Below are 20,622 nucleotides of genomic sequence, written 5' to 3'. Positions count from 1 at the left end.
TATTGGGCCCCAATACATTTTTTTTTCCTAAATAGAAATCTGATTCTGTTCCCAATATATTGCCTGTAGGCTTAGCGGATTGGCTCCTGTAGTCATCACAGCCGTCACTAATTATGCAGCTCAGCTCTCAGGACCCCAGAGAGCATGAGAGCAAATGAGTGAGAGGGTGGTTCCAGGACATCCCTCAACCAGGAGCTGGAGATGCTTGCTTATGACGTTTATTTTATTTATATTTTCCATTTGTTTTTATTTATTTATTCCAGAGAACATTGTTGTTTTTTATTTTTCTTAATCTTTATTTTTATTGGAGTATAATTGACTTACAATGTTGTGTTAGTTTCTGCTGTACAGCAGAGTGAATCAGTTGTACATATACATATATCCACTCTTTAGATTCTTTTCCTGCTCGGGTCACTACAGAATATTGAGTAGAGTTCCTGTGTTACACAGTAGGTCTCTATTAGTTATTTGTTTTATGTATAGTAGTGTGTATATGTCAATCCCAATCTCCCAATTTATCCCTTCCTTCTTTTCCTCCTTGATAACAATAGCTTTGTTTTCTACACCTGTGACCCTATTTCATTTTGTAAGTAAGTGCCTTCGTACCATTTTTTTAGATTCTGCATATAAGCAATATTATACGATATTTGTCTTTCTCTGACTTACTTCACTCAGTATGACAATCTCTAGGTCCATCCATGCTGTTGCAAGTGGCATTATTTCATTCTTTTTGTGGCTGAGTAGTATTCCATTGGGGCTTCCCAGGTGGCCCTAGTGGTAAAGAGCCCACCTGCCAATGCAGGCGATATGAGACGCAGTTTTGATCCCTGGGTCAGGAAGATCCCCTGGAGGAGGATATGGAAACCCACTCCAATATTCTTGCCTGGAGAATCCCCTGGACAGAAGAGCCTGGCAAGTGATAGTCCATAGGGTTGCAAAAGAGTTGGACACGACTGAGGTGACTTAACACGCACCATATTCCATTACATTAATCTTTGTAGACCGCATCTCCTTTCTAAAGCACCACACGATTATTGTCATGCCTCTTGTGCTCAGGTGCCTGAAGGAAGCTGTGCAGAGGACCCTGGCTGCCTTCTGCAGTGCATCTTGTGCCACAGGGAGATGAATCACATCCTCTCTGCATACTTCTGGTCAAGCATATGCAAGCCTGTGGCTGACACACTTCATCCCACATGGCAGAAGACCAACAAAATGCAAAGCAAGTTTGTAACGACAGATTTTAGGAACCCCTGGAAATTGATTAGAAGCATCACATTATAGAATTAATTTCCAGGGGACTTCCTTGGTGGTCCAATGGTTAAGAATCTGACTTGCAGTGTAAGGGGATGTGGGTTCAATCCCTGGGTGAAGAACTAAAATAACATGTGCCATGAAGCAACTGAGCCTGTGTACCACAACTAAGGAGTCCCTGCTTTATATCTATATCTATATCTATATCTATATCTATATATATATTTGCATATATATATAATATTTTGCATATATATCTGATCCCTCCCAGCATCAGAGTCTTTTCCAGTGAGTCAACTCTTCTCATGAGGTGGCCAAAGTACTGGAGTTTCAGCTTTAGCATCATTCCTTCCAAAGAACACCCAGGACTGATCTCCTTCAGAATGGACTGGTTGGATCTCCTTGCAGTCCAAGGGACTCTCAAGAGTCTTCTCCAACACCACAGTTCAAAAGCATCAATTCTTCAGCGCTCAGCTTTCTTCACAGTTCAACTCTCACATCCATACATGACCACTGGAAAAACCATAGCCTTGACTAGACGGACCTTTGTTGGCAAAGTAATGTCTCCACTTTTGAATACGCAATCTAGGTTGGCCATAACTTTCCTTCCAAGGAATAAGCATCTTTTAATTTCATGGCTGCAGTCATGAAATACATGCAAAAATAAATATATATATATGTATTTATAAATATAAAATTAAAAAATGAGAATAATAAAAATTAAAAAAAAGAATTTGCACTATCAAATGTGTGATGAGGCAAAAATGTGTCAGTGTGTTCTGACAATTTTGTACTTGCCAGGGCTCTAGTAATGTAAATGTGGCCTTTCTAAATGCCATTCAGAATTGTTATTTTACCTTCTGGCTCCACTTTGTCCCATATCCACTGCTTTAAAAAAATTTTATTTTTAATTGAAGGATAATTGCTTTACAGTATTGCATTTGTTTCTACCAAATATCAACATGAAACAGCCATTGGTTTATGGCTGTTTCCCCTCCCATTTGAACATCCGTCCCCATCCCACCTCTCTAGGTTGTTACTCAGCCCTGGTTTGAGTTCCCTGAGTCATGCAGCAAATTCCCACTGATTATCTATTTTACATATAGTAATGTTTATTTCCATGTTATTCTCTCCATACCTCCCACCTACTCCTTCTCCCCCAACTTCCTCCAGTCTGTGTCCATAAGTCTGTTCTCAATATCTGTGTCTCCATTGCTGCTCTGCAAATAGGTTCATCCACTGCCTTTTGAATCTGTGGTCCTCACAGGTCTGCCTCTTCCTCACAAAAATCCACTCTTGAAAGTCAAGTTCATCTCGACTTTCCCACTTCTGTCTCCTCAGCTGTCCAGTTGCATCTTCTCCTTGGAGAGAAATGGCTGTGGAAACTGGGGTTTTTGCACTGGTTTTATGGCACCTTATTTTCTGAAACGAACTCTGAAATAAATGAAAAGACAAACTAGTCAAACATAGAACTCTCCTTGAAAATCAGAATATGTGACTTTCAAAATACTTTCTCATGCAGCTGAATTGCAAAGATTGACCCTTCTCACACAAGAGCAACAGAAATGCTGGCCCTTCAGGGTTTGGGCAAGGGACACAGCTGGACCAATCACAGTGGCCCAGAGATCAAAGGGTCCCTTTTATATGTTTTGCTCTGTTTTGCCCACCTGGATTTAAAAAATAAAAGAAAGGTAGACAGGGAACCCTAAAATGACAGGTTGAAATTCCTGCTAATCTAAGAGGGGCCTGGAATGAAATTCCTGGGGGAAAAACTGATTTAAAGAAAGATCATCTGTAAAGGCAGAGTTCAGTTCAGTTCAGTCGCTCAGTTGTGTCCGACTCTTTGTGACCCCATGAACTGCAGCATGCCAGGCCTCCCTGTCCATCACCAACTCCTGGAGTTCACCCAGACTCATGTCCATGGAGTCGGTGATGCCATCCAGCCATCTCATCCTCTGTCGTCCCCTTCTCCTCCTGCCCCCAATCCTTCCCAGCATCAGAGTCTTTTCCAATGAGTCAACTCTTCACATGAGGTGGCCAAAGTACCGGAGCTTCAGCTTTAGTATCATTCCTTCCAAAGAACACCCAGGACTGATCTCCTTTAGAATGGACTGGTTGGATCTCCTTGCAGTCCAAGGGACTCTCAAGAGTCTTCTCCAACACCACAGTTCAAAAGCATCAATTCTTCGGTGCTCAGCCTTCTTCACAGTCCAACTCTCACATCCATACGTGACCACAGGAAAAACCATAGCCTTGACTAGACAGACCTTTGTTGGCAATGTCTCTGCTTTTGAATATGCTATCTAGGTTGGCCATAACTTTCCTTCCAAGGAGTAAGCGTCTTTTAATTTCATGCCTGCAATCATCATTTGCAGTGATTTTGGAGCCCCTAAAAATAAAGTATGACACTGTTTCCACTGTTTCCCCATCTATTTCCCATGAAGTGATGGGACCGGATGCCATGATCTTAGTTTTCTGAATGTTGAGCTTTAAGCCAACTTTTTCACTCTCCTCTGATTTCACTTTCATCAAGAGGCTTTTGAGTTCCTCTTCACTTTCTGCCATAAGGGTGGTGTCATCTGCATATCTGAGGTTATTGATATTTCTCCTGGGAATGACAAACGACTTCAGTATTCTTGCTTTGAGAACCCCATAAACAGTATGAAAAGGCAAAGGCAGAGAGATGTCTGCAAATAAAGATGACTCCAAAAACACACATATATAGAATTCATATGTTTTACCCTATTTAAATTATCTTCCAGTTGTGTTGAAGTTTGAATAACCAGTCATTGATTTCCAGAAAATGAAGCAAAATAAGTATAAAATATGTTAAAAGTTAATTCAGCCTGTTGAATTAAGTCTAGCTTTATTTTCATTAATTTTTTTATCAGATTTATTATTTGCCTACAAGAGACAAAGGAATAAGAGCTTAAAAGATTTCCTGGAATGGAAGAGTCAAAATATAGAAAAACAAAAGGGATCTCCCTGACAGTCCAGACGCGGTGCTTCCACTGCTGGAGGTTTGATCCCTGGCCCGGGGACTAAGATCCTACATTCCTTGTGGCACAGCCAAGAAAAACGAACAAACAACAACAAAACACAGATAGCTTTTATTCTTAATTCTATGGGGATGAAAAGAAAGTAAATATTAACAGCACCATATATTTCCTTCCACATTCTCATAGTTCAATTAGTCTTCATTTGATTAACTTATTAGATCCATATTCTTAGTCTTGGGTCCCAATACATTTCTTTGACATCTTCTCAAGACAGAATTGTTAAACTAAGTATTCTAAGCAGTGGTGGGGAGAGGGGAGGGGGTTGGGGAGGGGGGAACCTTTTTTCTGCTATGAAGAATGTATTTTACTTGTATAAAGTATTTTGATTTTGTAACTTTGCAAAGCCAAGTATGTGGAGATTAGTAGGTTCTTAAAAAATTAAAAGTATTTTAAGATGTATTTGGTTAACAGAGTACCTTGGTTTCCCTCCCAGTTTTGGCATTTGCCTCATTCTTCACAAACCACTGCTCTTAAATTATATGCCATCCATTATAGACACGGGTATAATGGACAGTTGGTCACAGCAGACAAAAACAGATTTACCCAGTGACTTGTTACATTCAAGACATTCTTCTCTGTTTATGACAAACAGAAACTTTGGCTGCATCTGACTAGTTCTGACTTCTTCGTTAGAGTGATATTGATTTGAAAAAAAAAAATAAGTGTGTTTTTAAGGATAGCTGCAACAAGAGTGATGCAATATAATTTGATTTTACATAGTACACTTAGGAACGAAATTATAGTAACTCTACTTTAATTTGTGGGAGACCATGAAGTTATGTGCAACTTTCCAAATTAAACCAATAGACCAAATCCTGCCACAAGATCTTGGCTTCTCTCAATAGATTGCAAACTCTCCAGCACATGACTCCTTGGTGGGGCGGCATTTATAATGAAACATGTCAAATTCTGGCACTGGAGAACCATCATAAGAAAACCTATGCCATGACTGCATGACAGTGGTCTGCATCTCTGCCTTTGAATTTTTATGGTTCATAGAAAAAACGACAGTATGGCATCCCAGAAATGCAGATGAGCAGAACATTGGGAAAGCTAAGTGCCAACCCATCCACCCACCAACTAGCTGTCAACTTGGTGCAAATCTTTGCATTTTTCTTGACCTCATTTTTCTCTTCTGTATAAATAAAGGGATAGATTCCATAATGCCTATACTCCCTTTCAGTGTTAAAAGTCGAAGGTAAAAAATGGCTATATAAGCCAGTTATCTGGCTTCTAAGCACTTTACATATTTCATGTATGAACTTTGTCCTCAGAACCATCCTATAAAGTAGGCATTATCTTATTCCCATTTTACAGATAAGCAGAAGTATTATAAAAAGTTAAAAAGTAAATCTTCCATCTCTACAAATGACCCAATTCCATTTGTTTTTGTGGCTGAGTAATATCCCATTGTGTGTATATAGTATACGTTGGGCATTTGGGTTGTTTCCATGTCTTGGCTATTGTGAACAGTGCTATACTGAATGATGGGGACTGATGTATACACACTGCCATGTGTAAAATAGATAGCTAGGAGGAAGCTGCTGTTTAGTGCAGGGAGCTCAACTCAGTGCTCTGCGATGACCTAAAGGAATGAGATGGGGGTGGTGATGGGGAGGTCCAGAAGGTAGGGGATACATGTATACATATGGCAGATTCACTTTGTCATTCAGCAGAAACTAACACAACATTGTAAAGCAATTATACTCCAAAAAAAAAAAAAAGTAAGACTGACAGTTATGTGAATGCTTTAACTGTGTGACTTTGAATTCATTCCATCCCCTCCCTGCCCACCCCTAACACAGCCTTATCCACTTTCTCACTCTTCCACACAGCCCTCAGGTTTATATCCTGGATTGCTAAAACTTGGACAGAATGAAATTCAGAAGAGATTTGGAGATATTCAGTAGAGATTTTTTGACTCATCAGCTTCCAGGAGGATTTCAATCCATGGCTGGGGATAAACTCTGCCAAAAGGATGATACACTTAGGAAACAAGATTCAGGGCAGGAAACACCAACCATAAGCCTGAGAACAAAAGGAAAGCATGGAGATGGCAGTTTCCATCGCCAACAGCTGTTCTGCCTCCACTCCCAGGAAGAGAATTATATTCCCTGGGAGTCAGGCTCCATCATGTGACTCGCTTCCACCAATGAAATGTGACAGCAGTGAAGTGGCAGAAGCTCTAGTGGCTGTTCTGTTCTTTTCTGGGCTCACTTTTCCCTCTGCCACTGTGACCTGCATGCTTCAGAGAGGCTGGCCCGGCTACCAGAAGAGAATGAGACAACACGATGACTGCACAGCCTCCCTGAGGGATCAACCTTTGTTCTCTTCGGCACTGAGATATGAAGGCACTGAGGAGAATAAGAAGGAGGACCCAGAAGGATAAACGCTGAACAAAGGGGAATTGTGTCACCAAAGTCCACATGAGCGAGCCTGGGGAGAGAAGTCAAGAGTGCCAGATGCTAAAAGCCATGGAGCCAGAGAAGACAATGTGAGCGCTTCTGATCTTACAGAGAGCACATTCAGCGGAGGTAGGGGTTAAAGTCAGACGGCAGGGGTTGGTGTCAGTGCAAATGCATGGAAATGAAAACAGTGATGCAGAGAACTATTTAAAAAACATTCAGGGCATCAGAGAGCTAAGGTTACACAGGGAGAGTTGGGCAACACTGGAGCACTGTGCACATGTGGGAAGTGGCAGGGCATCTAGTATTTACTGGGCAAGCATCCCACAGAGCAGGGACTTCATCATGACATTCAGTGATTGAAGAGGATGATATGCAAACATTAAAGATGGTGGCGCTATTTGGATCCATGTTTAGTTCACAATCCACCATTTTTTTTTCCCTAAGCACACACATCTCTTCCATTGAGTTATGGATGCTCCCAAATCCCTCCCCAACATAGATCCCACATCATAATTTTTGGTGGGCTTACCTTTAGATAATGCACTGTGGGTATAGACGGATGCAGCTACAATGTAATAAAGTTGAGAAAGTGAAAGTGTTAGTTGCTCAGTTGTATCTGACTCTTTGCTACCCCATGGATTGTAGAATAGGTTAGTGTAGCCAGCTAGACTCCTCTGTCCATGTAATTCTCCAGGCAAGAATACTGGAGTGGTTTGCCATGCCCTTCTCCAGGGAATCCCTGTCCTGGGGTTGGAACCCAGGACTCCTGCATTACAGGCAGATTCTTTACCATCAGAGCCACCAGGGAAGCCCACTAGTGAAGTTGCTTGACCTCTTTTTATTTATTTATTACCTCGCCTCAACCAACACACATACACATTTGTATTTATATAATCCCATTTTAAAATGGAAAGCTTATTACCATATGCCCCCATTTTTTTCCATTAGAAAATCTACATGTCTTTAAGATTGTTCACTGGTAGAAAGTAGAGAAGAAACAGGAAATTTGCTGAAAATGCAGCTCCTACAGGACAAAGGCAGCCATCAGTGCTGGAGACCCTCAACCCTACTCACACTTCCCATGCCCTACAAGCACATGGAGGGAACCAAATGGATCAAGTTTTTAAACTCCTGAATAGGAAGCCAGAATGAAACATGATGGGAAATTATTTCCTCTGCTGTATGGCACATGAGGAGAAGGCAATGGCACCCCACTCCAGTACTTTTGCCTGGAAAATCCCGTGGACGGAGGAGACTGGTAGGCTGCAGTCCATGGGGTTGCTAGAGTCGGACACGACTGAGCAACTTCACTTTCACTTTTCACTTTCATGCATTGGAGAAGGAAATGGCAACCCAATTCAGTGTTCTTGCCTGGAGAATCCCAGGGACTGGGGAGCCTGGTGGGCTGCCATCTATGGGGTCGTACAGAGTTGGACACGACTGAAGCGACTTAGCGATTAGCAATGGCACATGGAACTCTGCTCAATGTTATGTGGCAGCCTGGATGGGAGGGGAGTTTGGGGGAGAGTGGATACGTGTATACACATGGCTGAGTCCCTTTGCTGTTCACCTGAAACTATCACAACATTGTTAATCGGCTATACTCCAATACAACTGGAAAACAACAAAAAAAATAGTCATGCAACATTTTGGTAAACAGTAGAGATTTAATCCCACGGGCAAAAATTCCTAAATTTTATGACACACTTCTTCATTTTTCTAAAATATATTATATGACTAATTTTTAAAATGACATGAATTTAATGTAGGATTTCCCTGGCAGTCAAGTGATTAAGATTCAGTGCTTTCACTGCTGTGGGCTGGGGGATTGATCCCTGGTTGGGGAATGAAGATCCTGTAAGTTGCTTGGTGCAGCCCTAAAATAGAAATTTAAAAATAGGTGAATTTAAAGTAATTTTAGCTTTTGAGCATCTCAACCTTGAAACATGTGGAAGCAGAGGTGACAGGGCAGCAGCTTTTGAAATGGGTTAATTGTATTTGGTGCTAAGGAAAGAATGACCAGGGTTTATTGAAATATTTGAGAACAGAAACTGAGTCAAATTATTTTGCTGCATTTTCCCCAAATTTACAACTAAATTTTGACTTCAATAAAATTCCAATATTATAGGGATATCTTAGACCCTGCACACATCGCAGAACCATCACAATAATTTTAATGGAAAGATGCTTTAGAAACCATTCTGTCCTTTTCGTACAAAGACACGGAGACCCAGAATTATAGTCATACTTAGAAAAATATCAGTTATTAGGGCTAAGTGTAACACAAACAACCACAAATAGTTTTACTATTTCAGTCTCATTACTGGTGAATTATCTCACAGATGAGGCTATATTTATAGCCCAGCTTTAGTTTCCAATCTTAGCTTTTTCAGTTCTCTTCTCTTCTTTCGCATAGAGAAAGAGCCCAAGTTTACAAGTCGATCTGGACTCACGTAAATGACATTCCTTTCTTTAAAAAGTAATTTTATTTGTTTATTTATTTTTGGCTGTGCTGGGTCTTCATTGCTGTGCAGCCTTTTCTCTAGTTGCAGCTGTGTAGAGTTCTCACTTTGGGGCTTCTCTTGTTTGCAGAGCATGGGTTCCAGGGTGTGTGGGCTTCAGTAGTTGTGGTTCTCAGGCTCTAGAGCTCAGGCTCAATAGCTGTGGCGCATGGACTTAGTTGCTCTGCAGCATGTGGGATCCTTCTGACATCTGCGTCTCCTGCATTGGCAGGCATTCTTCACCACTGAGCCACCAGGGAAGCCCTTAACACTCCTTTTGTGTGTGTGTGTGTGATTTTACCGCCTTTCTTCAGACAGAAGTCTCTCATGAACGCCCTGGGATGTTGTGCACACTTGATGCATTGAGAAGGGTACTCTTATTTCACCCAATATTGGTGAGATCATGACCAACAGGTGCTTAATTTTAAGCAAATAAACAGAGCATGCATTATGGAACAATAACCAAACACACAGGTAAGTAACCTTCCCCACTAGAACACAAAACACAGAAAAGATAGGGGATAGGGGGTGGGGGCCACCATAAATAAGTCCCCAGTTGCCCATAATGTCAGAACACCATCAGGCATGGGGATGGGCTGTTCACATCTATATGCATCCTTTTTTTTTTTTTTTTTAAAGATTTTTGCGTGTGTGGACCATTTTAAAGTCTTTAGTGAATTTGTTACAATGTTGGGTTTTTTTGGCTGCAAGACATGTGGAATCTTAGCTCCCCAACCAGGGATCAAACCTGTACCCCCTGCGTTAGAAGTTGAAGTCTCAACCACCAGACAGCCAGAGAAATCCCTGTATGTGTTTTTTCTATAAGCAAAAATCTGATTAATAAAACATATTTGACATATTCTCTCTCCTATAAACCCTCCCAGAGAGTGAAATTCAAATCACAAAGAATTATTATTATTGTTATTCGTTAACTATTATGAAGAGTTGTCAAGATAGAAATGGGAGGTGACAAGATGGCATTTGATCTATACGCCCATTCTCTGAAAAGAAAACTGTGCAGATAGGAGGCATTGAAGGTGTGCGGGTCCTTTGTTACTTAGGGTCTGTTTCACTCCGAACGAAACAAAGTGTTCAGGCCCATACACTGCTTGAGTGTCCCTCACAGACGGCCAATTAGCATCAGTGCCCAGTGGCGGCCCAGCTCCAGCGCAGCCTGGAGGCACTCACCCATTACACTCAGCAGGAAGTTGTATTGCTCTAAAACCGCAAGCCATTGCTTTGATGGTTCAGGAGACCTTGGCCTTTTAAACGTATAAACAACCTTTCTTTTCTAATCTGGGCCATTAGAGGGAAATGCTGTGAAAGCCTGTATTCTGAAATAACCAGGTTTGCTCAGAGTCATGACAGATTTCAATCTTGCTGCCTGTGGCAGAAGAATAGAGTTCAACTAAAAATAACGTGGGTAAGACTGTGCCTTGGGCACCTACTGAGGCCCAAAGGGTTGCAGATTAATTTGAAACCTAGCAAAAGTGGATTTTCTCTCTGCTTTGGCCCTTTGGTGGGTGTTTTAATCATGGGGAAAATTCGTCTGTCTAATGAGCTCTCAGCACAGAAAGAAAAGAAACTGTTCGAGACTCACGCACTCATCAGGAAACCAATGGCTTTTGTTTCCTAGGCTGTAACAAGCGCTTATTTATTGATTCTGTGCGGGTCCTCAGTAAGAGTTCTCTCCTGTCTGCGGATATTTATTTGCAGTCAAGCGCCGTAATTAAAATAAATTAATAGATGCAGGTTAGGTTTCAATGCTTTGGAAGGTGCTTACAAAAGTAGACAGCTAATAAGAATCAGATTCTGATGCTTTCTGACAGATTGCTTACAGTGAATGAAGTTGTAATTTTCAGACTCATTTGATTGCTTTGGGGTCCATGGGTTGAGCTGATAGATGATCATTTACGTATTCAAATAAGTCTCTAAATGTTCGGAAAACCCCTGAAACTTAAGATGTTAAAACTATCATTCCAAAATTAGAGCTCTTTTATAACTCTCCTGTCACTCCCAAGAATTCCACTTTCTAATACTTGCATTTACCAGACCTCTGCCTTGTGTATATTAAGAAATGAAAGAAAAAAAAAAAAAAAAAAAAAAACCACTAGACCAAGTCCTTCTAAAAACAAAATGAAGCATAACCCCAAACCTGACGATTAGGCTCTAAAGCAGGACAGACCGAACAAGAGTCTGCAGAAGAATGATCTGCTCCTTTGGGCTAAATGTGAGATTTCAGTTTCACAATTCAAAGCCAAATTTTTTGTGGCACAGCAGAGGTAGAATGAAAACATGACCCCATATTTTAGGGCTACAGAACCATTGCGTATGAATCTCAGCAAAAAGCGTACCCTCTGTCTAGGCCCAAAATTGACTAGGTGCAAAGAAAGAAGTTTTTATAGCCTTACTGTTTTTGGTCATTTAGTGCTGTTTATTTCATTGGTTAGTTTCCTGTGTAGGACCTATTTATTTCTCTTCAAAAGATATGTCAAAAGAACCCAGGATTTCAGAAGGGCTAATGTATATCATTTGTTTTATTTCAATTTTAGATGGTTGCTGCTGCTGCGGCTGCTAAGTCACTTCAGTCGTGTCCGACTCTGTGTGACCCCAGAGACAGCAGCCCACCAGGCTCCACCGCCCCTGGGATTCTCCAGGCAAGAACACTGGAGTGGGTTGCATTTCCTTCTCCAATGCATGAAAGTGAAAAGTGAAAGTGAAGTCACTCAGTCGTGTCCAACTCTTAGTGACCCCATGGACTACTGCCTACCAGGCTCCTCTGTCCATGGGATTTCCAGGCAAGAGTACTAGAGATTTAGAAAAGATGTTAAGATGTTCAAACAGGCTATGAGGACTCATCAGTTTACAATGCAGAAACACATTTACCCAAAGACTTAGAAATAACTAAGGGCTGAATATAAACTTTTATTTCACTTAAACCAGGGTTGAAAATCTTTCGTAAATAAGAACAACATTATGAATGTGTGTCTTCATCATCTCTGTACATGTGGAATTAATACAGTACTGGCAAATATTAACAGGAGCTTATTAAGTTAAGCAATTATTTTTTTTTGATGATCAACATTTGCAAAATGTCTCAGCATACATAATATTGACTTAAATTTGCATTTTCTTATGCAACACAAGATTGAATATCTAATATCTCATTTTTTTTTCTATGTCGTTATTTATTCTTATAACAACCCCTGCAAGTAGGAAGGGCAAGTTTTGCTTTCCTATTTTGGATTGGAGTTGATCACAAATAGTCATACAGAGCAATTTATGCTGAGTTTATATTGAGAAGACATTTAACATCAATTTGCTTTATTTTTTCCATTTTCCTCTTAAATTTGATCTATGAAAATATAGACCAGTTAATAGACCACCTTCACACCTCCCTTCAGTTAACAGAGTTTACTGTGCAACACACACCCCCCACACCCTCTATAATGGTCTATGATAGTAATCCTCAAGCTTTTTAATCTTAGGTCCCCTTACCACCTCTAAGGATTCTTGAGGACCACAGTCAGCTTGAGTTTATGTGGATTATACCAAGCAAAATTTATAATATTAGAAATTAAAACTGAGATATTTAAAAATTATATTAATGCATTTAAAATAAAATGATAAATATATTACATGAACACATTTTGAATGAAAAATAACTATTTTTCCAAACAAAAAGAATTAGGGAGAAGAATGACATTGCTTATATTTCTGCAATGTCTGGCTTAATAGAATTTATCAAAGTTTCATTATCTACTTCTGCATTCAATCTGTTGTAATATGTTGTTTTGTTTAAAGCATATGTAAAACTCAAATTTCACCTATATATATTTTTAAAAGGAAGCACATTTAATGACTACTAAGAAATCTTTATGGAAATTTTTCTTAGATATTGCATTAAAGCTTGCCAAATGGTAGTTTCTTAAATGTTAATTGCACAGTGGATCTGAAACCCTTTCAATCAGCTTCTGCCCTCACTTACGTTAAAATCCAATGGTCTGTCTCACATTTTGAAGGAGTCTTTAAACTCACACATGATTTTGCAACATCAAGCATTGGTAATTTGGAAAATATTTGATTGCTAAGTTACTTCCAAATGTTGACATAGTTCACTGTTTAGTATTTCAAAATTACAGTTGTTAAATTTGCCACTGATCTCATCAGAATAGTCTTTAAATATTGGGAACCAGTTAAGCTCACAGTGGCAGACACAAATTTTTCAAAATTCTAATTTTCACTTGGAAGCTTTTGTCGTTGGCTACAAATACTGTCAGCTATTTTCTTGAATAGATTTCCTTCTTTCTTCCCCCCAAATGTCAGCCAAACATTCAAATTAAAAGTGAGGTAATGGATGCACTAATTAACTTGATGAGGGGAATCCTTTCACAATGTATACATGTATCAAATGATCACATTTTACACTTTAAATGTCTTACAATTTTGTCAGCTGTAATAAAGCTGACAGAAAATTCAACTTAAAAAAAAATCACCATAGTTTGTCATTCTTTCAAGTAAGACGGTGTTTCATGGGGGAAAAAAAAACAAAAACAAAAAAACTGCTAGTTCAGCTCACAACTCCATCACTCAAGTGCTTTTCCTGGGGAAAGAAAACCATCATTCTGTGTTTGGCAGCAGAGTTGCTTTATGAGTACTTTCCATTTGATCATATGGAATATTGCAAAGACATGTTCTCAGATTTAATAAAATTTATCGTTATCACTGCTCCATCAAGGGCATTCTTAGATGAAACTGGCTTTCTACATCCCTGTGAGTGTGTGGTGGTGAAACATGCAATGAATACTAGTACAGTTTGGTGCTGCTGCTCACTGATTCATGCTTAGGTGCCAGTAGGGTCATAGCTCCCTCCCCCTGCATTGCTTTTGCATCATCATTGCAAATGTCAACACTGTGAGAAAGACAAAGATTTTGTATTATCAGGAAGAGAGTTTGACCTCATGAAACCACTGAAAGAGTTCCACAGAACACAGTTGAAGAACCCCTGGTCTATGAAAACAAAGAAGTCTTTATGAGGGAAATGTAATGTAGCTGAAAGAATTTGGGATCATAATAACCTGAATTTGAGTCCCAACAGCATTTCTAACTAGTTAGGTTATTTAGAGAATGTTTCTTCAGTGCTCTGGGATGTAGTTATTTCATCTGTCAAATGAAATAATGAATGTAACTGATAGAAGGGTTGGCAAACTATTGCCCATGGGCCAAACTTCCTCTACTACTTTTAAAAATTTAGGCTCAGAATCATTGATATAATCTGGATTTATGGTGAGCTCTCATGATTGTCAGTACAATGTAATTTACAAACTGGAATGCATATTTCCATGATACATAATTGAAAGAGAGAGAGAAAGAAAGAAAGAAAGAGATGAAGATAGAAAGAAAAAGAAAGGGAAGGATGGAGGAAAGAAGAAAAGGAGAGAAGGAAGGAAGGAATATATTAGGTGTTCCAACCTCTAGAGTTATGCTGTCAAGTATGGTGTATGGTAGTCACTAATTACTTGTGGTTATTGAATATTTAAGAAATGTCACTAGTCCAAACTGAAATACATGCTACCAAATAATCATATATTTCCATACAGCTCTGTATTGCTGTCTACCACAACTGCGTTTCCACTGGAAAGATTCTCTTCAGTATTTCTTGCAGAACAGATCTATAGTTGTAATGAACTCTCTCAGCTTTTATTTATCTTGAAAAGTCTTAACTTCTTTATTTTTAAGGACAGTTTTGCCATATACAGTTTTCTTAGTTGATAGTTTTTTTTTCTTTTTCTTTCAGCAGTTTGAATATATTATTTCATTCCTTTCTGGACTGCAAGGTTTCTGCTGTGAAATCCACTAGTAGTCTTATGGAAGCTCCCTTTGTATGTGATCAATCACTTTACTCTTGCTGCTTTCAAGATTCTTTCTTTGTCTCTGACTTTATGTGTACTCAGACACTCAGTCACTCAAGTCCTACTCTTTGCGACCTGAGAGCCTGCAGTCTACCAGGCTCCTCTACCCATGGAATTTTCCAGGCAAGAGTATTGTAATCTGTTACTATTTCCTTTGGTTACTATCCAGGGGATATTGCTGATCCAGGGATCAAACCCATGTCTCTTGTATCTCTTGTATTGCAGGAAGAGTCTTTATGACTGCACCACCCGGGAAGCCCCTTTGACGTTACACAGTTTGATCACACTGTGTCTTAGCATGGTCTTCTGTGGATATTTCCTTGTCTATTTCTTTGAGCTTATTGAATCTCTCCATTTCATTCCCCCTTCGGATAAGCTCTCTGCCCCTTTCTCTTGCTCTTCTTTTGTAATCCCCATAATATGAGTTAGGTCCACTTGACAGTGTCACATAAATCTCATAGGTCTCTTTGCTTTTTTTTTTTTTTTTTAAGTTTTGCTCCTCTCTGAATGATTTCAAGTGACCTATCTTCAAGTTCACTGATTCTTTCTTCTGCCTACTAAGTCTGTTATTGAACCCCTCTAATGAGTTTTTCATTCAATTATTGTACTTCCCATTGCCAGATTTGTTTTGTTCTTTTATACAGTTTCTATCTCTTTGTTGATACTCTCATTTTATTCATTTACTGTTTTCTTGTCTGTCTGCACTCTCTTTTAGCTCATTTAACATCTTTATGAACACCTTTATCTTAAATTCTCTGTCAGATATTTCATAGATTTGATTAGTCAGTTTCTGGAGTTCTATTTTGTTTATTTCATTAGACAAGACTAACCCATTTCCTTCTATACTTTGTGATCTTTTGTTGGGGTTTGGGAACTTAAAAAATTCTTTGTACAGGGAAAAATAATTTTTCACTCATCAACCCAGCTGGAGGTTCTAGGACCTCTCACATCTTGCTCGCCCTGGTATCTGTTTGAGGAGTAGCAGTTCTAATGTGCTGCAAGCTTACCTCTGTTTTAAGCAGCTCCCAAACTCGCACTGGTGACATCAATGCTCTGAGTCAGGTGAGACAGAAACCAGTCCCTCAGGCAGCCCTCAGAAAAGGAGAATACTGGATACATGGTTCATTCTTTTGTTTCCCTACCAAAGAAGAGCCCTTACAAAGGGTTTCCCTCTAAGTTGCTCTGCATTAGGCTTCTGGGGGAAGGGAACAGAGATATAACAAATGATGCAAATTTTTCCTACCTCTTTCGCTGGAATTTTTATAATGGCCTGGGTACTATAGTTTCTCAAATTATCTCTAGAGCTCTTCTCACAGAGGTATTCTTGCTTATATATTGTCATTAATTGAGTTCCTTTTCTGGAACTCAATTGGCTTCCTTTTCTGTCACCTTGCTGATGTCATCCCCACTTACTTTTATAAATAAACTTTTATTCAAATATAGCCAAATGTAGCCATATGTATTCATTTTCTTGTTATCTCTGGCTGTTTTTGATACTGCAAGTGCAGAGTTGGGAGATATGACATAGACTGTCCCACAAAGCCTAAATGCCTAAATATCTAGCTCTTCATGGAAGAAATTTGCAATGCTTGAAGAATGATGCAGACTTTCCATTCCTTTCAAAATATTTTCCATTTACCACAAGCTCTCTGAAGCCTGGTTTATGTTATGTTTCTGACCATATCCCTCATTGTCCTCCAGTTGACTCTGACCACACCTGACCACACAGCTGTTCTTGCTGTTCTTCAAACTCCAGGCACATTTCTACCTCAGGCCTTTGGCACATGCTGTCCCACTTCCTGGAATGTCCTTCCAGTGAATATGTGGCTAGCTCCATTGCCTTAAGATCTTTACCCGAAAGTTATCTTCTTGGTGACTATGAAATCTGAAATTTGAACTCCCACTCTTAACATTTCATACTTTATTTGCCCCCTAACAGTATTATTTACCACCCCTTTTAAATCCTTCTATCCCCTATAAAGAATGTAATTAAGACATTCATATGTTTTAGTTACTGTTGTTGCTGTTCACTCACTGAGTTGGGTCTGACTCTTTGTGACCCCATCGACTGCAGCAAGCTAAGGTTGCCTGTCCTTCAGCATTTTCTGGAGTTTGCTCAAATTCATGTCCATTGAGTTGGTGATGCTTTCTAACCATCTCATCCTCTGTCACCCTCTTCTCCTTTTGCCTTCAATAGAATCCGTAATACCTAAAGCAGTGTTTGGTATATACTAGGCGTTACCAAAACTATTGATTTAATAAATGAACAAATTTGAGAATATACATATTATTAAAGGGGCTGATAAAATTTGTTCACTCATTACTATAGTCTTGATTCAATATGCCTTAACTGTAAACAGGTTATAATATATGTTGGAGCAGTTAGCCCAGGAAAAAAGCACTCAATTTTAAGCTCAGTTTTAGTTGTTTTTGAACTAAAAGTATCTATTTATCCAACTTATAATTTAACAAAAGTTCCAAATCAGATCATCACAGCCTTATCCAAAGAGGGAAATTTTATTTGGGTTCCACTTTTTACTTACCCAAAATAAAGCAAGTATTTAATCTATGGGAGTAAAATAAACCTCTAAAACAAGGGCTGTGACTTAATTACTTGTATTATATATTTTGGATATTACATCTGTTTGTATCCTGTACTTCTTAATGTCATCTTTGGCATCTGAAATGGTCAGATTTGTTAGGATTTCTGAGAGAGTTTCAACAAAGGCATGTGCATTCAATTCTTTTTTCTCAAAATATCACAGTGTTCACAGCTGAGCTCCAACTATACATCCTGCAATCCATTTACCCCAGACCTCATAGGGCCCACTATGTTGTGTGAGGCTTCTCTCACAATCCAGCCATTAAACTTCAATAGGTTTTTCCTTTCTTTTTTAATTATTTGTCATAGGTTTAATTTCTGTTTAATTCTTTATGCATATTGGATTCTGTAGGAGCACTCTCATTTCTGCAATGTGTCTACCATCTCTTTTTATGAAGAGAACGTATTTTTATAAAGGAGAAAAAGTATTCAAAATTGCACTTGGCATTTGGAGCACAGCAAAAGGTAGCTATAGTCCTGTTTTATTGTACAACAATCATGTAAACTCCAGCTGTCAAGTCGTCTGATCAGTTCTTCAATAGGAAAAAGGGGCTCAGCTAAATCCTGCCCACATGCTGATGTACACCCGCCTCATAACTGTGTTTTCCCCTCTTTATGAATTTCATTTACAATTATTCTGGGACTTTCAAGGAATTTCTTGAAAGAAAGACGTGCCTGGAATTGCTAAGTAATATTATTTTCTGTTAGGGGTGTCGAGAGAACACAATCTGTTTTAGACCATACCACAGTGGTGAAATTGATCTGCTGTCCTTGGGGCAGTTTCCCAACCTCGTCCTCAAAGGTCTTCTCTTTCTTTGAATCCTAGCAATAAAGATCTGTTAGAGACTGACCTTAAGACGTCAACAGGATTTAGTTGGCAAACAGACTTAATTAGAGGACATGATCTTTGAGACTTAATGGTTAAAGAAGTCCTCATTAAGTAAAAAACAGAAACATGGAACTCAAGTAACTGTCTCAAGAACCCCCAGAATTTGCTGAGTTTTGTTCCAGATCTGACAGTCAGAGCCAAACTTTGAGGATTACAATTCAAGTCCAGTTCCTTGGATTATACACACACACACACACACAGATACACACACCCCGTGTGCATAGACACAGGTACTACAAAAATATCTTTGTCATTGAGAAATGAAAGGCAAACTGAAATAAAAGTATTATTGTTGCTACTGCTGTTAAATGTTATCATTAAGGGATAACTGTCTTGGAAAATAAGAAAGAATCGTCATCATTCCTGAAGATTTAGAGCATCTGAAGGCAAAGACACAGTCTTATTTACTTTTGTGTACAAAGAGACTACCTGATATGACACAGAGTACATTGTGAATAATGTGAACACGTGGTGGGTCTTAGCCATTAAAAACTTTTCACTTAGAACAAAAGTTGTTTTAGTTGACGTAATTAGAATTCAGTAGAGATTTTTACTCTTTTCCTTATTATAGATTTGTATTCAGTGACCCAAGTAATGCATAATACTAATAGTTAGGGAGGTTTTATTAATTTATCACCAAGCAAAATCAGGACATTTTCCATGGATATTTTAGTTTCTAATCTTTGGCAGCCATCTAAGCTGTTGCCTTGCCTTAAATGATGAGTGGTTTTATAAGTAATGTAGTCATGTGGTTATTTTACCAATTTCCATTAAGTGAGGCTCAGCAAGACACTAAAGCAATTTTTTTTCTCTTATTAATTTTCTTCTCTAAAGGAAACTGTGATAATTTTGTGTGGGCCAAAGTCATGCAAATGTAACCTGTTGATAAAGAAATCCCTGTCCATGCAAGAAATCTATGTCAATGCAAGAAGGGATATTAGGCAGTGATGAATCAGCAAAGGAAAGATATTGAATATCTTCTATGGGCCCTTCCTTTCAAAGAATTCTTCAAACTAACCAACATTTAAAAATCAGTATGACTTAGTTTCATTTACATTTTGGAATATGATTAAAGTCATGATACTGACTCCACAAAAATCTATTGTGTTTTCATTTGGATACATAAGTTAGTATGTGACATTCTGATCTCCAGATATGCTATGCTGGTTTCTAGTTACTTATGAAATTGCATTTTTCATTTCCTAGAAATTCTACAGTCCACATAATCTGAGCACAAAAGGTTGTCTAAATAACCTATTGCTGACGGCAAAGAACCTCAAATTTTGGCACTAATTTTCATAGTTTCAATTGTATTTTATAAGTAGCCATCTGAACAGCAAGATTTTCAAATGATGCTAGGAATATAGGAACTATAAAATATCACATGTTAATTACTTTACTCTTATATGATGTCCAATTTTTTGTCATAATTTCATATTCATCACATGTACTTTTGTAATTTATAGAGTTTGAAATATGTTTCCTCATGTAAAATAAAGTAGCCATAGGTACATTGTGCTATGGAATTCCACAGAGATGGTATCATCCTTAGGTTTTTATTTCAAATAAGTTCAATAAAATCCAAAATTATCCATCTAAAATGAAGAAATAGCTTTAAGACATCCAATTCTTATGGACCCTCAGCATTGCTTAGGAATGGAAATTATGTTTTCTAGTACTTTGGTCATGCTTGTGTGGTATTTAAAAACATTTAAATATTATGCCAACTATAAGATTTCTATGACCTTAAATGACATGGTCATACACAACTCCAATCCTAGGGTGGCAGATTATGTCTCCAAAATAATCTTGAACCCCTGAGGGGAGGCCTCTGCGAATAAAGCGTTGTGGATTTGTAAATCAAGGGAATTTCCTACTAAAGCAGTTTTAGTTCTTTAATTTCTCAAATAAAACTGGATTAAGCTAATAAAAAATTAAATTTGTTTGCAGTAGGATAGTACTCATCATGGATTGCAAAATTGGAAGTTCCCCTCTCATGG

This window comes from Bos indicus, chromosome 13 (genome assembly GCF_029378745.1).
Source record: "Bos indicus isolate NIAB-ARS_2022 breed Sahiwal x Tharparkar chromosome 13, NIAB-ARS_B.indTharparkar_mat_pri_1.0, whole genome shotgun sequence".
NCBI classification, from domain to species: Eukaryota; Metazoa; Chordata; class Mammalia; order Artiodactyla; family Bovidae; genus Bos; species Bos indicus.
The sequence above is the reverse complement of the archived record's forward strand: the minus strand, read 5'-3'. Positions refer to the sequence as shown.